Source organism: Sus scrofa, chromosome 2, assembly GCF_054392235.1.
Source record: "Sus scrofa isolate SSC_HxYL_T2T_F1_AM1 chromosome 2, Sscrofa_HxYL_maternal_Yorkshire_Landrace_v2.0, whole genome shotgun sequence".
NCBI classification, from domain to species: domain Eukaryota; kingdom Metazoa; phylum Chordata; class Mammalia; order Artiodactyla; family Suidae; genus Sus; species Sus scrofa.
Genome location: NC_139384.1, coordinates 150,536,651 through 150,557,240, shown reverse-complemented (window position 1 = coordinate 150,557,240; position 20,590 = coordinate 150,536,651). Strand labels below are relative to the sequence as shown.

Genomic DNA, 20,590 nt, shown 5'->3' with positions numbered 1-20,590 from the left:
CTAGTAGGCATTTCAAGTGTGACATGTCCAAACAGAGCTTCCCATTCTTTCCCTCCTCACTCTCAATCTGATCCTGTAACCAGTCTTCCCATCTCGAAACCTGGCAACTCTACCCTTCAGTTGTTAAGGGCAATTATAGACTCCTCTTTCCTACACATCTACTCTGATGGCAAATCTTACCAACACTAACACAGTAGATATTTTACATATTAAATTTGCTTATTCTCTGTCTCCTGCAACAGAATATAAACTCCACAAACACAGAGAATTTTGTTTATTTAATCAATGTTTTATCTCCAGGGCCTAGAATAGTACCAGGTGCTATTGATAGTCAGTAAATATTTGCTGATATTCGGTAAATATTTGTTGAATTTTTTTGTTTGTTTGTTTTTTGGCTTTTTGCCTTTTCTAGGGCCGCTCCCATGGCACATGGAGGTTCCCAGGCTAGGGGTCTAATCGGAGCTGTAGCCACTGGCCTACGCCAGAGCCACAGCAACTCGGGATCCGAGCTGCGTCTGCCACTCACACCACAGCTCACGGCAACGCCGGATCCTTAACCCACTGAGCAAGGCCAGGGATTGAACCCTCAACGTCATGGTTCCTAGTCAGATTCGTTAACCACTGAGCCACGATGGGAACTCCTGTTGAATGAATTTTAAAAGATACACATTCTTACAAATTTTTAAAAGTCAAGTGAGGTAGAACTTACATACAGTAAGCTTTATCTTTCTAAGTATATGGTTTGGAGTTTTGACAAATATCTACAGTCACGTAGTAACCACCTTGACCAGCATACAGAATATTTTCATTATCTCAAGATCTTTTGTGCTCTTTTGTAATTAACCTTTCCTATCACAGCCCCTGGCAACCACCAGTCTGATGTGTGTGTGTGTGTGTGTGTGTGTGTAATTTTTGAAAAAGACAATTTTCTGAGAGCAGTTTCAGGTTTAAAACAAAACTGAGAGATTTTTCATATACCACTGTCCCCGCACATGTATAACCCCCACCATTATCAACATTACTCACCAGAATGGTACATTTTTACCTACATTGACCCATAATCACTCAAAGTCCATAGATTACCTTAGGGTTCACTTTTGATATTGAACATTGTCTGGGTTTGGACAAATGTATAATGACATGTAGCCACCATCATGAGATCATACAGAATAATTTCGCTGCCTGAAATATCCTCTGTGCTCCACCTCTTCATCCCTTCCTCCTCCGTGACCCTCCCACCCAACCCTGGCAACCACGAATATTTTCACTGTCTCCATAGTTTTGTCTTTTCCAGAATGTCATATAGTTGGAATCATACGGTATGTAGTCTTTGCAGATTGGTTTCTTTCACTTAGTAAGAGTCTTCCATGTCTTTTTATGGCTTGATAGCTCATTTTTCATTTCTTTCTTTCTTTTTCTTTTCTTTTTTTTTCTTCTAGGGCAGTTCCCGTGGCACATGGAAATTCCCAGGCTAGGGGCGGGATTGGAGCTGCAACTGCCGGCCTACACCACAGCCACAGCAACAGGGGATCCAAGCCTTGTCTGTGACCTACACCACAACTCATGGCAACACCAAATCCTTAACCCACTGAGCAAGGCAAGGGATAGAACCCGCATCCTCATGGATCCTAGTTGGGTTCATTACCACTGAGCCACGAGGGAACTCCAATATCTCATTTCTTTTTAGCACTGAATAATATTCCATTGTGTGAATGTACCACAATTCATTTATCCATTACCTGCTGAGGAACATCTCTGTTGTTTCCAAGTTTTGGCAATTAAGAACGAAGCTCATCAATTATAAGCATCTTTGTCCTGATTTTTGTGAGGATCTAAGTCTTCAGTTTGTAAGAAATAGCCAAACTGTCTTCCAAAATGGAAGGAATGCAGTTTGCATTTCCTTCAGCAACGAATGTGACAGTTCCTGTTTCTCCGCATCTTAACAGTATTTGGTGTTGTCGGTGTTTTGGATTTTGGCCTTTTTAACAGGTGTGTAGTGGTACTGCACTCTTGTTTTAACTTGTAATTCCCTATTGACATACTGATGTGGTACATATTTTCATGTGCTTATTTTCTATCTGTATATCTTCTTTGATGAAGTATCTGTTAAGGTCTTTGGCCTATTTTTTAATTCAGTTTTTGTTTTCTCATTATTAAGAGTTCTTTGTATATATTGGATAACTGTCCTTTATCAAATTTGTCTTTTGCAAATATTTCTACCAATCTGTGGCTTGTCTTCTCATTCCCCTGATATTATGGTTTTTTTAAACCGCAGTTAATAATAATAATAATAATAATGGGATTATTCATTCCATGAATTTTTTTTTCATTCCATGAAATTTTGAGAGAAGTCACCAGTAAAACTCTTTGAACCTGATACCCTTTTTAATTTTGTTTTATTTATTTATTTTTGTCTTTCTGTCTTTTTTTCTAGGGCTACATCCATGGCATGTGGAGGTTCCCAGGCTAGGGGGTCAAGTTGGAGCTGTAGCCACAGGCCTACGCCAGAGCCACAGCAACGCCAGATCCAAGCCTTATCTTCGACCTACACCACAGCTCATGGCAATGCCAGATCCTTAACCCACTGAGCAAGGCCAGGGATCGAACCTGCAACCTCATGGTTCCTAGTCAGATTCATTAATCACTGAGCCACAACGGGAACTCCTGATACCCTTCTTAAAATAGAGCTTTAAAGAGTTCCCATTGTGGCTCAGTGGTTAACAAACCCAACTAGTATCTAGGAGGACACAGGTTCGATCCCTGGTCTTGCTCAGTGGGTTACGGATCTGGTGTTGCTATGAGCTCTATTGTAGGTCACAGTTGTGGCTTGGATCCTGCATTGCTGTGGCTGTGGTGTAGGCCGGCAGCTACATCTCCAATTCAACTCCTAGCGTAGGAATCTCCATACGCCATGGGTACGGCCCTAAAAAGACAAAAGACAAAAAAAAATATAAAATAAAATACATAAAATAGAGCTTTGAGACGTTCCCTAGTGGCCTAGTGGTTAAGGATCTGGCATTGTCACTCCTGTGGCTTATTGTTACTTCTGTGGCTGAGGTTTGATTCCCTGGCCCAGGAACTTCCGCATGTCACGGGTATGGCCAAAAAAACAAAACAGAGCTTGTAGCTTTTTCTACAGTAATTGATCTTTTAAAGGTTTTCTACTTCTACTTTTTGGCTATGCCTACAGCATACAAAAGCTGCTGGGCCAAGAATCAGTCCTGCACCTCAGCAGCGATAACATCAGATCTTTAACTATTAGGCTATCAGGGAACTCCCTACTTCTTCAATTTTGGTAATTTACTTATTTCTTTCTTTTTTTTTTTTTTTTTGTCTTTTGTTGTTGTTGTTGTTGCTATTTCTTGGGCCGCTCCTGCGGCATATGGAGGTTCCCAGGCTAGGGGTCTCATCGGAGCTGTAGCCGCTGGCCTACGCCAGAGCCACAGCAACGCGGGATCCGAGCCGCGTCTGCAACCTACACCACAGCTCACGGCAACGCCGGATCGTTAACCCACTGAGCAAGGGCAGGGACCGAACCCGCAACCTCATGGTTCCTAGTCGGATTCGTTAACCACTGCGCCATGACGGGAACTCCTACTTATTTCTTAAGAATAATTGATTATACCAAGAATAAAATCAAAATACAAATGAAAGGGGTTCCCACTGTGGTACAGCAGGTTACGAATCCAACCTTGTTTCTGAGGAGGTATGGGTTCAATCCCCTGCCTAGTGCAAAGGGTTAAGGATCCAGCATTTCTGTGGCTGTGGCATAGGCCACAGCTGTGGCTTGGATTTAATACCTGGCCTGGGAACTTCCATATGCCACAGGAGCAGCCAAAAAAGAAAAAGAAAAAAATGAAAATTGGAAGAAAAGATTTACAATTCATATTACAGAGAAAGATTAATCTAGCTAATATAGAATAAGCTTAGAAACTGAGAAAAGATCACAACTCAATGGAAAAATTGACCAAAAACATGGATAGATGGCTCATAGGCCCATAAATAAAAAACTACAGTGAGATACCTTTTTTTTTTGTCTTTTTACCTTTTCCTGAGCCGCTCCCGCAGCATATGGAGGTTCCCAGACTAGGGGTCGAATCGGAGCTGTAGCCACCAGCCCGCGCCAGAGCCGCAGCAACTCGGAATCTGAGCTGCGTTTGCGACCTACACCACAGCTCAAGGCAACGCCGGATCCTTAACCCACTGAGCAAGGCCAGGGACCAAACCCGCAACCTCATGGTTCCTAGTCGGATTCATTCGCCACTGCGCCACGACGGGAACTCCATTTTTTTTTTTTTTTTTAGTTATTATATATATTTTTTGAGATACCATTTTTTACCAGACTAGCAAAAATCCAAAAGTTTGATTACATGTTATGTTAGCATAGCTATGGAGCAATAGTAAGATTCACTCCCATGCTGAAGAATATGCAAAATGCCATAACCCCTGAGAAAGAGAATGTGATGATACTGATGAAAGTTATGGATGCATTTACCCTTTGATCCAGAATTCCACTTCTGGGAACCTATCAACACACACAACTTCACAAGTATGAAATGCCATGTATATGAGATAATTCATTGGAGCACCGTTTATGATAGCAAACATATAAACAACCCAGTAACAGGAAATGGGTAAAATAAACAGTCCCTACAATGGTGTTATACTCTGTAGCCCTAGAAACGTAACCAGTAATACTTCCTCTCTTTGTACTGTTTTGGAGAGATCACCAATATATACTGCTATGTGAAGAATGTGTCCCTTTTGTATTAATATAGGGAGTAAGAGTACATATTAATTTTTTCATATCATCATAAAGAAACACAGGAATAATATATAGGAAACTAATAAAACTGGTTTCCTATGGTGTTCCCATTGTGGCTTAGTGGGTTAAGAACCTGACATAGTGTCCGTGAAGATATGGGTTTGATCCCTGGCCTTGCTCAGTGGGTTAAGAATCCAGCGTTGCCGAAAGTGGTGCTCTTTCTACACCTCTGTATTCATCTGTAAAATGGGAACGGTGTTAATGGTACCTCCCTTATAGAGCTGTCATGAGGATAAAGTGATAAAGTATAAAGTGTTCAGACCTCTGCTCGGCTTAAAGTAAGCGCTACATAAGTGTCCCAGGGCAACCTCAGGTCCTTCAGCACAAGGATTTTTGTTTTGTTCACTTATATATCCCTCAGACTGTGTGCTCTGTATGTGCCTAGAACTGTGCCTAGCTTATAACAGGCATTCAATAAATATTTGTTAAATGTCTTGTTAGTAGGTGCTCAATATGAGGTTATTCATGAGATTTTAAATCTCATGGGATTAATCTACCTTAAACTTTTAATTTTTACAAAAGAAAATCGAGGCCCGGATCTACCCAATGTCACATGGTCTTTTCTAGCAATAAAATTACAAACCAAATCTTTGCCATAAGAGAAGCACACTGGACAGAACCTCTGTTTCCTCACTTTGTTTTATATTTTTTACCAGGTGCTCCTGTCCCAGTATTTATCAAAACCTCTTATGTAGAGAAAGTTAGCTTTCATTGGAATGGATGCCATGGTATCTGAAGGCAAAGTGTCCACTGCAGGTGGCAGAATCAGTTCTCTCCCACGGAAAACAAGTGGCTTGCACTGCGAGAATAAGGTAACTATGTTCCTGCTGTGTTCTTGGCTCTTGCCTGCTGTTCTTTCCTGCTCAGAAAGCCTAGGACTCAGTGTGTGTAGTCCAGACTCCCACAGTCACTCTAGAATTGAACACTGCACTGGTTTTGCACTAAGGCAAACCTGATTTCAAATACCATTTCTGCTGCTTACCACCTGCTGTACTACCTGTTACCACCTTTAACCTTGTTGTGCAAGTTATTTCACTACGACAGTCTGAGTTTGCATTTATAAAATGGTTATGCCACCATATTCACATATTCCATTCACAGTGGCGATAAATGTTCAAGAGAATATGGGGACTACGGGAGTTCCCATCGCAGCTCAGCGGAAACGAATCCGTAAGGACTAGTATCCATAAGGACCTGGGTTCGATCCCTGGCCCTACTCAGTGGGTTAAGGATCCAGTGTTGCCGTGAGCTGTGGTGTAGTTTGCAGACGTGGCTCAGATCTGACTTTGCTGTGGCTGTGGCGTAGGCTGGTGGCTGCAGCTCCGATTAGACCCCTAGCCTCCATATGCTGAGAATGCAGCCCTAAAAAGAAAATAATTTTAATTATTTATATATATATATAGTGTGTGTGTGTGTGTGTGTGTGTGTGTGTGTGTGTGTGGCCTACTGATTGTTCAACATGATAAATGCAAACAAGACCATCAGCCAAGCACATTGTAGTTGCACACTAGGTTTTCTGGGAAGAAACTCTGAGATGAAAGGCAGCAGGCAGGACATTTATGAGAATGCTCTTGGTGCTAACACCTGCAGAAGGAAGGGGAAGGAAACAGGATTGGGAAGAGGAGTAAGTTGGGCTATGGTGCAGGCCCAGTGGAGACCTCGGCTGACCTCTCATGGCAAATTGTAGAGCTGGGGTGGGTCTTCAGAATTGCTGCAGGTGAGATGAGGAAAGTGGGCCTTCACCCCCTCACCTGAACATGTTGTCAGTTATTTGATACAGGCCGGTCCTGGAAGTTTTCTTTTTCTTTTTTTTTTTTTTGTATTTTTGCCATTTCTAGGGCCGCTCCTGCAGCATATGGAGGTTCCCAGGCTAGGGGTCGAGCTGAAGCTGGAGATGCTGGTCTATAGGATCCAAGCCATGTCTGCGACCTACACCATAGCTCATGGCAACGCTGGATCCTTAATCCACTGAGTAAGGCCGGGGATCGAACCTGCAACGTCATGGCTCCTAGTCGGATTTGTTAACCACGGAGCCACGACGGGAACTCCCTGGAAGTTTTCTTGAGCCAAGACATTCTCTAAAGAGGGACGACAGCTGAGGGTCATGGCAGCATTCCCAGAAGCTGGGGGAGTGACTCCTACATTCCTGAAGGGGAATCTGGATTGAGTCGCACAGCACCCATCACTCCCAAACTCCAGAACCAGGCGTAAGAAAAAATCCTTGAAAGCTTCCTGATGGGAAACACAGGGCAGCCACGAAGGGACAGGAATAAGAATACATCACGAAGAGCACAAGCACATCAGAAAAGGCAATGGAGAAATGCCTTCAAACATCCCATAGAAATCAATTTCTAACCTAGAATTCAATTCTGAGCCAAACTGTCTGTCAAATTTGAGGTACAATAAAGGCATTTCAGATAGTCAGACATTTGATTTTTCCCATGCAGTATTCCTTAAGAAGGATTTGAATACGGGATTCAGGAAGTAAAGGATCTGCCAAGAAGACGTGAAAGGCAGTCTGAGTAGAAATGCTAAGCTGCGGCCTAGAGCCAACAGGGGGGCCTGGGCTCTGGAGAGAAGCTGTTAATGTGTCTAAACCTCATTTTACTATGGCTGTGTCGACAACTGGTACATTTGTGAAGAAAAATGAATAAATGATTTTTGTAAAATCAAGATAGAGGTCACCTCTAAAAACGGAGAGTGATGGAGTTCCTGTTGTAACTCAGCAGTTTACCCTCACAGTGTCCGTGAGGATTCAGGTTGCATCCTCTGCCTTATCCGTGGGTTCAGGATGTGGCATTGCCGCAAGCTGCAGCATTGCTCCCAGTGTGGCTCAGATCCAGCACTGCTGTAGCTGTGGCGTTAGGCAGGCAGCTGCAGCTCTGATTCGACCCCTATCTAGCCAGGAAACTTCCATATGCCACAGGTGTGGCCCTAAAAATAAACTAAATAAATAAGGAGAATAAGGGCTGTGACTAGGGGGAGGAGCCTTTGAGGTGCTGGCGGTGTTTGTGTGTTTTTTTTTTTTTTTCAGCTGCACCCATGGCATATGGAAATTCCTGGGCCAGGGATCAAATCCAAGCCTCAGCTGCAAACTACGCCACAGCTGCAGCAACGCTGGGTCTTTAACCCACTACAACAGGAACGCCAATGTTTTTTTTGATCTGAGTGATGGTTACATGGGTATTTGCTTTATAATTACTAGCATTACTGCAGACACATATACATATTACTTTATATAAATGCTTTATGTCATTTTCTATGTATATATTTTTAAATAAGTCACTTAAAATTTCTATTAAAAAATAATAAGCATAAAGCCCTCAGCGCAGTGCCTGCCCTGGACATACAGCACTTGTCCAATAAGTGTCATGAATATTCTCATCCTCATCATTATCCTGACCTTGCCATCCATTCCTGAAGAAGTATTTTCAGTTTTTGGTTTCTACAAGAGAGAGATGTGAGATGTCTTCCAGAGGAGCATTTAAAAGGGGGGAGGATTAGTACTTGGGCAGGAAACCAGTTATATGTTTGCAATGACAAAAAAAATTAAATCCAGAGCTTCCTGTTCTGAAAACATGCCACTATCAGAGAGAAAATTAAGATATTTTCTCTTTTCCCTGCTTCTATAGCTGTCAAGCGGGCAGTAGGATGGAAAGTTACCTTCTGCCTTCCCGACAGCAGCTCTGATCCTTTGCTTCTGAGCAAACATGAATCCCAACGTGGAAACTTCTTATGGGGCAGATAATTCTTGGGACACTTTTCCCTTCCTCTTAACACTCATCTAACAGGGAATCAGGCTGATGGAATGGATAGAGCCCTAGCTGGGGAATCGGGGGGCTTGGGCTACTACTTTGCCTTGAAGCAATGTGCATCTTGGTCAAATCGCTCCCTTTCTTAGGAACGGGTTTTGTCATCTGTAAAACCAGAGTTCGAGAACAAGCTCACCCTTCCAGCTCTTGTAGTCTGTGATTCTAAAATCCTGCAAAGGTAGGGAGAGAAATAGCATAGCTAACAGGAGGAGCATGTGGGTGTTGAGTCAGACCTAGGTTTATATAACAGAGCTACCACCTACTAGTTTTATATGTGCTCTAAATTATTTAGTTGTCCTCAGCCTCAACCCCCAGGAGTAGTAACTGCCCTTGTAGTAGTAACTGCAGTTCAGAAATGTTGTGAAGATGAGGTGAAATGGTCTATGTCCATGGATCCCAAACTGTGTGCTGAGGTACACTAAGGCTCTGCAGTGAACTCACAGGGGGACCACTATTGGATATTTCAAATTTTTGAGGGAAATATAGTGACATATGTTGGGTATCAGAGATAATTAAGAGTATCAACATTAGATTGTGCTACAGTCTGTGATGCTTTATGTTTTGTCTTCACAAAGCTGGGTTTTCAGTATGATTAAAAGCAGGTTTCCTGTGAAAATCAATTTGGAACATGAAATGAGGGTAGTAGTATCCACTTCGATTAAGAAGTTGAACAGTGTAGGAGTTCCCGCCGTGGCGCAGTGGAAATGAATCCAACTAGGAACCATGAGGTTGTGGGCTCGATCACTGACCTCGCTCAGTGGGTTAAGGATCTGGCGTTGCCATGACCTGTGGTATAGGTCACAGACGTGGCTTGAATCACACGTTGCTATGGCTGTGGCGGAGCGCTGGTGGCTTGGCTCCAATTAGACTCCTAGCCTGGCAACTTCCATATGCTGCAGATGCAGCCCTGAAAAGACAAAAAAGACCAAAAAAAAAAAAAAAAAGTTGAACAGTGTATAATAGGGGCACACATCTCATTAGTAAGTAATTGTGGTTATTTAAGAATAAAATAAAGATATTTCTTTCAAGTTATGTGTATCATTTTTTTCCAAATAGCTATTAAATTGTTAGTATAGAAATTCTTATTTTGATTGAATTATTTAATAAATGGCATCTCTTTTGGCCTAAGGGATTGGTGGAAAACTTACTAAGATATGGTGAGCCCTGAGAAAAAAGTCTGGGGACCTCTGATACATAGAAAAGTATTTGGAGTTCCCGTCGTGGCGCAGTGGTTAACGAATCTGACTAGGAACCATGAGGTTGCAGGTTCGGTCCCTGCCCTTGCTCAGTGGGTTAACGATCCGGCGTTGCCGTGAGCTGTGGTGTAGGTTGCAGACGCGGCTCGGATCCCGCGTTGCTGTGGCTCTGGCGTAGGCCGGTGGCTACAGCTCCGATTGGACCCCTAGCCTGGGAACCTCCATATGCCACAGGGAGCGGCCCAAGAAATAGCAACAACAACGACAAAAGACAAAAAGACAAAAAAAAAAAAAAAAAAAAAAAAAAAGTATTTGGCATACAATAAATGATAAAAATTATTAAGGACCTATGCATAAGGGAATACTGAGCTTACAGTTATATCTATACATAGAGATATAACTCTGTATAATTATAAGATATAATTATCTCTTATAGTTTATTTCTGGTAGTGGTGGGAGCCAAAGTTGAATCAAGAGGAGTTTGACACATACTTATAATAACAACACATAGGAAAGGTATGAATAAAGGTCAGCTGAGTGAGTGAAGATGTCAAAGATAAAAGGTTTTCCAATGCACCTGGGGGACTTGAATACTCCCCCAGGTACTTTGTAACATGAATACTCATTTTTTCAGGGTCCTTTTGGGTCCTCCCCTTGGCCTATAACCTACATAATTTATGCTCAAGGATATGCTCAAGTCAAAATCCATTCTCTCCAGAGGATTTTTGTCTTTAGTCCTTTTAAAAACCTGTTTAAACCATTTTAAAAAATAGCTGCAAAAACAAAAAAAAAACCCCAAAAAATCAAAAAAACAAAACAAAAACAAAACACACACACACAAAAAAGGAGTTCCCGTCGTGGCGCAGTGGTTCACGAATCCGACTAGGAACCACAAGGTTGCGGGTTCAGTCCCTGGCCTTGCTCAGTGGGTTAAGGATCTGGCGTTGCCGTGAGCTGTGGTGTAGGTTGCAGATGCGGCTCGGATCCCGTGTTGCTGTGGCTCTGGCGTACGCCGGTGGCTACAGCTCCAATTAGACCCCTAGCCTGGGAACCTCCATATGCCGCGGGAGCAGCCCAAGAAATGGCAAAAAGACAAAGAATAAATAAATAAATAAATAAATAAATAAAAATTAAAAAATAATAAATAGCTGCTTTATTTATTTATATATTTATTTATTTATCTTTTTAGGGCTGCACCCGAGGCATATGGAGGTTCCCAGGCTAGGGGTCTAATCAGAGCTGTTGCTGCTGGCCTATGCCAGAGCAGCCACAGCAATGTCAGATCCAAGCCGCATCTGTGACCTACACCACAGCTCAGGGCAACGCTAACATTATCCCTAACCCACTGAGGGAGGCCAGGGATCAAACCCACAACCTCATGTTTCCTAGTTGGATTCCTTTCCACTGTGCTACAATGGGAACTCCCCCCAATAGCTGTTTTAAAACCCTGAGGAAAAAAATAACACACCACAACAAATCTGCCCCCTATATTCTGTTAATTTTAAGTTTAAATCAATTTAGAATGGGAGTTCCTGTTGTGGCTCCGTGGATTAAGGATCTGACTAGTATCGATGAAGATGTGGGTTCCATCCCTGGCCTTGCTCAGTGCATTAAAGACCCAGCATTGTCGCAAGTTGTGGCATAGGTTACAGATGCAGCTTAAAGCCTGCATCTCTGTGTCTGTGGTGTAGCTGCAGCTCCAATTCGACCCCAGCCTGGGAATTTCCATATGCTGCAGTTTCAGCCCTAAAAAGAAAACAAAAATTTAGAATAAAAGAGGCTATTATGTTCCCAAATAGCCTCTGCCTATAATATGGGAACAGAAATCCCTTCTCAAATATTCATTTTTTGACATTTGATTGTTGTTGGGTTTTTTTGTTTTTTTTTTTTTTGTCTTTTTAGGGCTGCACCCGTGGCATATGGAAGTTCCCAGGTAAGGGACTGAATAGGAGCTGCAGCTGCCAGTCTATACCACAGCCATGGCAATTCTGGATCCGAGCCTCATCTGCTACCTACACCACAGTTCATAGCAAGGACAGATCCTTAAGCCACTGAGAGAGGCCAGGGATCAAACCTGCGTCCTCATGGATACTAGTTAGATTCGTTTACTGCTGAGCCACAACGGGAATTTATCATTATATGAAATTAGACTTGTTTTCATGCCTTTTTGGCAAATCAGCTCTTAGATGATAACTAACTTCGATAGAAACAAGTTTGTCTCAGGAGATCTGCCTTCCTTTCCCTTTATTTACTTATTTATTAGAATATAGTTGATTTACAGTGTTGTGTCAATTTCTGCTATGTGCCTTCTTTTCCCCTTAATCACCAAGTGCAATCTTGTTCTTAAGCACATGTAAAACGAACTTTTGTTCTTGGTTCTATCAAATATGGGTTTTATTTTGTTTTTGATTTTTTTTGTCTTTTTAGAGCCATGCCTGCAACATATAGAAATTCCCAGCCAGGGGTCGAATAGGAGCTGTAGCTGCTGGCCTACACCACAGCCATGTCGACATCAGATCCTTAACCCACTGAGCAGGGCCAGGGATCGACCCCAAGTCCTCATGGATACTATGAGGTTTGTTACCACTGAGCCACAATGGGAACTCCTAAATATGGGGTTTTGATAACAGGAAGACAGGTTTACTGAGAGCTTTATTTGTTAAAGGATTTAAGTCACAAACTGTAACTTTTGCTGCTGATATTTATTTGCTTTTTTAAAAAACAGGATATCTTTTGGCAGTTTTCACTAAAAATGGAGGCTGTAGCTATGCAGATAACCTTAAAAAGTAAGTTGCAAAACACGTCAGTTTCTTGCCAGTCTGCTCCAAGGTGTTTTGATTTTTATTCTTTTTGGTCTTTGTCCCTGTGACAGTTTCACTGCAGGTTTAGAACAGCATTGATAATTTCCTCTCTTTGCCTCCTCCTCTCTGACTTTCCCTTAGCAATCTGTTGCAGGTAGCTCCCCTCCCCCCCACCTTTTTTGGTCCCAGAGGCACTGACTGATAATTTGAGAAGATCTAAATCTTCTCAAAACCATTGTATAACTATGTATGCTTATGAAAAATGTTAGAGAAAGAAAGGTCTGTTGTTCCCCATCCACCCCTTTCTTAACTTAAAAATAAGAAGCAATAGAGGGAGTTTCCACTGTGGCGCCAGGGGAAGGGCAGCAGCTCTGGAGTGCTGCAAAGCAGATTCGATCCCCATCCAGCACAGGGGGGTAAGGATCTGGCATTGCTGCTGCTCCAGCCTAGGTCGCAGCTGCGGTTCTGATCTGATTCCTGGACTGGGAACTCCACAGACCATGGGGCAGCCCTAAAAGGAAAAAAAAAAAAAAGAAGAAGCAATAGGGGAGAAAAGGGTCCCCTGTGAGATGTGTGTTCCTGACAAGGGTTAATTTACTTCTGAGGAAGCTTTGCCAGCAGTAATTTCAGCCAATGGGGGCTTACTCTGATGAGGTAATGCTTTCAACCCACATTTCATTGGTTGCTCTTACTTGGTGTTCTCCCAGAGGCTGAGAAGTGAGGTGGGCTCATTTTAGGAATAATGGGAGCTTTTTTCCATTCAGTCAGCTCCACTAAATCCTTCTGTAGTATGGCTGGTGCAAGGAGTTGCTGAAAACGGCAGTGCTTACAGAAATGCTTAGAGCCACTGGGGAAAATCTCAGGTTCCCTTTCTAAAGCAATTAGATATCCTGCAACTTGAGCCAGCTCTTCCACCTGGAGCTGCAGGGGTGTTTCTAGTCTGGCCTTTTACCCACAGCCCTTTGTCAGTGACTAGATTCTCAGCAATGAGAACATGAGTGAGATGAGGCTGATGCTAGATTATGAGGAGCTGAGAGAAAAGCCAGCCAGTCCTTGGACACATATATCCCATAAAGCCTGTCATGCCCTGACTGCACCAACTGTGGGGCCCAGCAGTGTTTCATTTAATGTTCTTTGGCCTGGGAGCAATAGTGCTATCTCTGAGTCAGGCTGACTGCCTCTGTAGCTCCCCCACAAAACTGAAGAGGTGAGATTAGGGGGAACTGGAGCTTCTTTCCAGCCATCTCACTCTGTCCATTGCCTTTTATTCTATCTAGCTCCTTTCTGGGAAACTGTGTTGTCTGCATTATAGTAGCTGGTACAGATCTTCTGACAAGGAGTTCCCTTCATGGCTGAGTGGCAAACAAATCTGACTAGCATCCATGAGGATGCTGGTTCAATGCCTGGCCTTGCTCAGTGGGTTAAGGATCCGGCGTTGCTGTGAGCTGTGTGTAAGTTGCAGATGTGGCTCTGATCCTGCATTGCTGTGGCATAAGCTAGCCACTACAGCTCCAATTGGACCCCTAGCCTGGGAACCACCATATACTTCCTGGAAAGGAGGGAAGAAGCATCTGATTCCAGGCTGTGTGCAAATAGGGAAACTGAAACTGGAAGGATGACATAATTGTGGGTGCAGTAGGGATAATAGGTGAGTGCTGGTGTTCGATAGCTGTGCTAGTCTTTGGGCAAAACGCATGCTCCTTTTCATACACTTAAGAATTAGATAACAAAGAAGCAGGAAGGTATGCCCAGTATGGCTGAACTCCCTGAAGTTTTTCAGGGCTAAGGGGTTAAGAAGGGGACATTTGTACACATGTATAGCACCCTACAACCACGTGGGGGAAAAATTAGTGGGGAGAACTTCCAAAAGAGAAATGAATCAGAACATATTCTGTGGACTCTGAGAACTGAGGGTGACAGCATTCCAAAGGTAAATGCATTACATGGGGAGCTCTGTGGAGCAGGTGACCAATCTGATTTGAAACATAATTTAGATGTAAGCATTAGTCCTTTGCCCTTCATAATTGAGCTTCATGGAATGAAGTTCTGGGAAGCAAAGGTAATGAAATTTTATCCCACTTCGTTACCTAATCCTGGGAAAGTGGTTCTTTTTCTATGACCCAGTTTAACAGTCTTGAAATAGGAGTATCATCCTGAATTCAGAAGATTTTGTAAGTGAAAGGGTCACTCTAAGTGTTTAAAAGCGTGGAGATGATATTTAAGATTCTTATAATATTATCTGACACATCCTGAAACTAACTCCACCCAGGTCCTTATGCACAGGATAAAGGTCTTCTTCCCTTCTCGTGCGCCCCTCCTACTCCCCGCAACTATCCAGTCTGTTAGAAGTCTGGCCCTCCCTAGATTAATTACAGAAAACAAAGACCAGGAAGAAAAGGAAGTATAAAAAGTAGGAGGCAAACAACATAAATGTCCATCGACAGAAGAGTGGATCCAGAAGATGTGGTACATATACACAATAGACTATTACTCAGCCATTAAAAGGAATGAAATACCGGCATTTTTAGCAACATGGATGGACTCAGAAATTATCATACTAATTGAAGTCAGCCATGCAACGAGACACCAACATCAAATGCTTTCACTGACATATGCGGAGTTTGAAAAAAGGACAGACTGAACTTCTTTGCAGAACAGTTGCCGACTCACAGACATTGAAAAACTTACGGTCTCCAGAGGAGACTGGGGGGGGGATGTGCTTGGGTTATGGGATGGAAATCCTGTGAAACTGTATTAGTGATGATCATTACATAACTACAGATGTGATAAATTCCTTTGAGTAATAAAAAGAAAAAAAAAAAAAAACTAGGAGGCGTCCAGGTTGAATTTGCAATGATAATGTATTTACAGGATGAATCAGTTAATACAAGCTAAAGTGCTTTGTAATATTCAGTATGTTAACATGATAACGAAAGGAATCACAGCTCTTCCTTGTTAAACTCTCAGTGCCCAGTCCAGGTTTTCTTGGCCACGCCTCTGGCATGGGGAAGTTCTTGGGCCTGGGATCACCTTGAAGAGACACAGCAATGACAACACCAAATCAGACCAGGGATTGAGGCTGGGCCTCAAAAGCACTAGTCATCAGGGAAGTCCCTTTTTCAAAACTTTTATTATTATTGTAAATTTTTAGTGATACAAAAGTATAAAGAATAGTTTATAGAAGAAAAAAGGAAAAAAAAGAATAGTTTAATGCATCTCCATGTACCCAGTTTCAAATTATCATCTCATTATATAGACATTTAATTGATGTTTTTTGAAGGAAGGGATTTTAGAAATATATTAGACTTAATTTACCCCATCCTCCTTTTCTTTAGAAGATTATGTAGCAATATGAACAATATTATCAGAAAATCGTATTTTCTATAGTAGTTCTCATTAGGTTAATCACATTTCAGAAAAAGTAAGTGAAAGTCTTAGGGACACTTTTCATTTTAGGTTACTTGATCAAAAGGGTTATAAAGTAAGCATCCTGAATTTTGTAAAGAGCAGAACCTCAAACTATCTGGTACATTTGCTTGTGATTAATAGTTCATCTAGCCTCAGAGTTTTTTGTTTTTTGTTTTCTTGTTTTTTTTGCTTTTTAGGGCCACACTGTGTGGCATATCGAAGATCCCAAGCTAGGGGTTAAATCAGAGCTGTAGCCACCCGCTTATACCATAGCCACAGCAACACTGGATCCTTAATCCACTGAGTGAGGCCAGGGATTGAACCTGCGTACTTATGGATACTAGTTGGGTTCGTTACCCCTGAGCCATGATGGGAACTCCAATCCAACTAGCCTCAGAGTTTTAAAAAAACATTTTGGAAAAGGAGTTCCTCAGTGGGTTAAAGACCCAACATTGTCACTGGGTCACTGCTGTGGTTTGGGTTCAATCCCTGGCCTGGGTATTTCCACATGCTGTGGATGCAGCCAAAAAAAGAAAGAAGTTTTTAATATGGAAGGTGAAAACCATACCAGTCCCTAGGGCTGACTTGTAGGGCTGTCAGCTCTCTGCTTTGACTCTGATGTGGAATGGAATGAGGCCAAGGTCTCCAAGTTTCTTGGTGTTTCTATTTTATTTATCTTCGACCCTTGTCCTGTGGGTTCTTTATCTTTAAGGACACAGATAACAGGCAGCTGAGTCTGTTTGCCGGAACAGCCTTTTGGCCATTTTCAACTTAGTTTTCTGGGAAGATCAGAAAAAAAGTCCACCCGTGATCCGACTGAGATGGGCATCCTAGACTCTGAGTGTCTGGGTGAGTTGCTTCCCTCTGGGGTTTCTATGTTTCAGTAAAGTGAGGCTTTTTGGTATAGTGATACAGTGGGGAAAGTGCAACCTTTAGAGTAAAAGAGACCAGTAAAAAAGACTAGTGTTTGAATTTCCTCTCCATGTTTTTCATATTTCTCATCTGTAAAATGGGTTGTTTCAAGAAAAAAATTATATTTTAAAGTACCTAGTGCCGTGGGTGGCACATAGGCAAGTGCTCAATATATAGTAATTGCTATTATGATCAAAATGAGGAAGTTGCAAGCAGAAAAATAGGCAACGGAAATGGATAGGTAATTCACTCAGTAAGAAATGTAACTGGCCAGGAAGCATGTACTCAATCTCACTTGTACCACTGTTTTCACTCATCAAATTGACAAAAATAAAAATATACATAATACCCATTGTTGGTGAAAGTTTAAGCAAATAGCCTTTTCCTATACTGTTCATAAAGCCTCTTCTGAGGTAGTTTTGGTAGTATCTATCAAACTTTAAATGCATTATTCTTTAAATCAGCAGTTTTGTTTCTAGGTGTCTGTTATGCACAAATATTCATGTGTATACAAACATTCATTGCACTACTGTTTTTAATAGAGAAAACTGCAAACAGCTTAAATTTACTAATATGGACACATTTTCTAAGGAACATTATGTATCAATATTATGTGTAAAAATATACTACAGAACATTATAGTATGATCCTATTTATGTTAAGAAAAATAATAGTATGAATGTGTGCATTTTATAAATGTATAAGGAGAGCTAAGAGGATATACTTCATAAGGTTTACTTTTACGGAGCAGAGTAAGCGTAAGGGGATAAAAAGAAAATTTTATTTTTCCAAATTTTTTGAATTTTCCCAATGACTATATATTATTTCTGTATTTGAAAAAACAGTTTTGAAGTTCCCGTCGTGGCGCAGGGGAAACGAATCCAACTAGGAACCATGAGGTTGCAGGTTCGATCCCTGGCCTCGCTCAGTGGGTTAAGGATCTGGTGGTGCCGTGAGCTGTGGTGTAGGTTGCAGACATGGCTCAGATCTGGCATTGCTGTGGCTGTGGCGGAGCGCTGGTGGCTTGGCTCCAATTAGACTCCTAGCCTGGGAACCTCCATATGTCGTGGGTGTGGCCCTAAAATAGCCAACATAAATAAATAAATAAATAAATAAATAAATAAATAAATGAATGAATAAATAAATGAATAAATAAATAAATGGTGGTGGTGGTGGTGGTGTGAATTAGACTATCCTTCAGCCTCTCTGTAAGTACTTGTTTAGATCCAACTGTGCACTTGGGTAGAATCAAGAACTTCTTAGGTCTGGAAGTGTGTGCAGAGCCTGTATTTATAGTTTGGGGCTTGGACTGGGGGACCAGTGGGCCCAAGTGACCCCTTCTGAAGACAGCAGGACCTCATGGGAATGAGGAGAGGTGTTTCAGGAATCCTACACAAGGTGCTCTGTTTAAAGGTCTTGGGCTTCTTTGGAAGTCAAGGCAACCTCAGAGCTGCAGCATCTTGGAATCCAAGACTCCTAGGCCGGCAAAGAACCTTTCAAGTTCATCTGTCTCTCTGCTTCCCTTACAGGTCAGCATATCAGATTTATCAGATATGCCAGATCCCTAATAATGAAATTTCTCTTCAGGGAGCTTTCTTGGATTACAGGGGCCCACCAACTTCTCTGTGGTTGTACATTTAGTTCCTATCCCTGTGTACAATAGAGAAAACAGATAAACCGCCTATTTAAGATTGGAATAGGGGCTGAAAGAAGGGGAATTCTATTTTCCTGCTCATCAGTAACTTGCCTGAATTTTGAAAAGAGCTATAGCACTGGAGTTCCCTGGTGGCCTAGTGGATAAGGATCCAGTGTCACTGTTGTGGTTCAGGTTTGATCCCTGATCTAGGAAAAGCATCACTCTGATATCCTTTAGAACTCCCTGATTAGACTGTACACAGAGAAGGAATGGCATTGAAGTACTGGCAAAGTTCTGTGTAGAGTGTGATGATACTCTGTTTCATCGAATGGTTAAATATATTAACATTTAAAAAACTGTAAACATGGAGTTCCCATTGTGGCTCAAATGGAAACAAACCGGACTAGAATCCGTGAGGATGTGGGGTTCGATCCCTGGTTTTGCTCAGTGGGATGACGATCCAGTGTTGCTGTGAGCTGTGGTGTGGGTTGCAGACACTGCTTGGATCTGGCATTGCTGTGGCCATGGTGTAGACTGGCAGCTGTAGCTCCGATTCAACCCATATCCTGGGAACCTCCATGTGCTGCAGGTGTGACTGTTAGAAAAAAAAAAGCAATATTTATATTAAAAAGAGCATATAGTATGTGTGTGTGTGTATATATAATATATATAAAATACATGAATATAAAAACAATTTGAAGAATAATTATAAAAAATAGATCCCATGTACCCTCCACCCAGCTTGAGAAGTACAATATTGTAAATGTTATAAAACCTTAGAAGTCCCACCTTCCCGCTGCTGTGGTACAGATTGAGCACTGCACAAAGTCCTTGCCAAGGGGAGGGAGATTGCCTCCTGGAGGCCGGGGCCTTTTCCTCGGGTACAAATGCTCTGTCTGCTCCTAAGCTGTGGGCCCAGTGGGCTGTTGTTTTTTACTTTGTCTGCCCAGAGAATCATCCTTTTTCTCACTTTCAAAGAGGCCACTTACAGGCCTGTGCAGTCCTGTTCCCGGGAGGAGTGGTCCCACCTATATCCTCCATACCCTCTAAGGAACAATTATATAGAATTTTGGATGAATTGTTCTCTTAGTTTTCTTTAGTATTTTACCATATTTGTATGTATTCCTAAATCATTTACCTTTCTTCTTTTACCCCTAAAAATGCCATTTGTCATTGTATTAGTTTTTCAGTATTGCTCTAATAAATTGCCATAAAATCTGGCTTAAAACAATACAATTCACATGTGGAGGCAAAGGGTATATGGGAAGTCTCTGTATCTTCCATTCAAATTTGCTGTGAACCTAAAATTGCTCTGGAATATATACATATATGTATTTTTTTCTTCTTAGGGCTACACTTGTGGCATATGGAAATACCCATGCTAGGGGCTGAATTGGAGCCGCAGCTGCTGACCTGTGCTGCAGATTGTGCAACACTGATCCTTAACCCACTGAGCAAGGCCAGGGATCGATAGCACATCCTCGTGGCTACTAGTCAGGTTCTAAACCTGCTGAGTCACAACAGGTACTCTACATTTATTTATTTGTTTAATTCTCTTTTGAGGCTGCCCTGAGGCATATGGAGTTCCTGGGCCAGGAATCAGATCCAAGCCACAGTTGCAACCTACGCTGCAGCTGTGGCAATGCCAGGTCTTTAACCCACTGTCCTGGGTCAGGGATTGAACCTGTGTTCCAGTGTTCCAGAGACACTGCTGATCCTGTTGCATCACAGTGGGAACTCCAGTGTGTATGTTTTTAAAAGGCATTAACTATTAGCATAAGGGAAGCTAGGAACTCTGTTTAGTCTTTGCAGCTTTTTGGTAAATTTAAAATATATTGTGAAATTAGGAGTTCCCGTCGTGGCGCAGTGGTTAACGAATCCGACTAGGAACCATGAGGTTGCGGGTTCGATCCCTGCCCTTGCTCAGTGGGTTAACGATCCGGCGTTGCCGTGAGCTGTGGTGTAGGTTGCAGACGCGGCTCGGATCCTGCGTTGCTGTG

General features: G+C 42.2%; 1 long non-coding RNA gene across 2 annotated transcripts in view; it reads left to right on the top strand.

Annotated features, from left to right (window-relative positions):
- Positions 1-20,590, top strand: part of LOC102167109 (uncharacterized) — a 59,686-nt gene that overhangs the window by 30,439 nt on the left and 8,657 nt on the right. For both annotated transcript variants that reach the window (XR_014838845.1, XR_002341932.2), the window contains exon 5: positions 5,482-5,637. This is a non-coding gene — a long non-coding RNA (uncharacterized LOC102167109). Of the gene's footprint in view, positions 1-5,481; positions 5,638-20,590 lie in introns of those variants that run through there.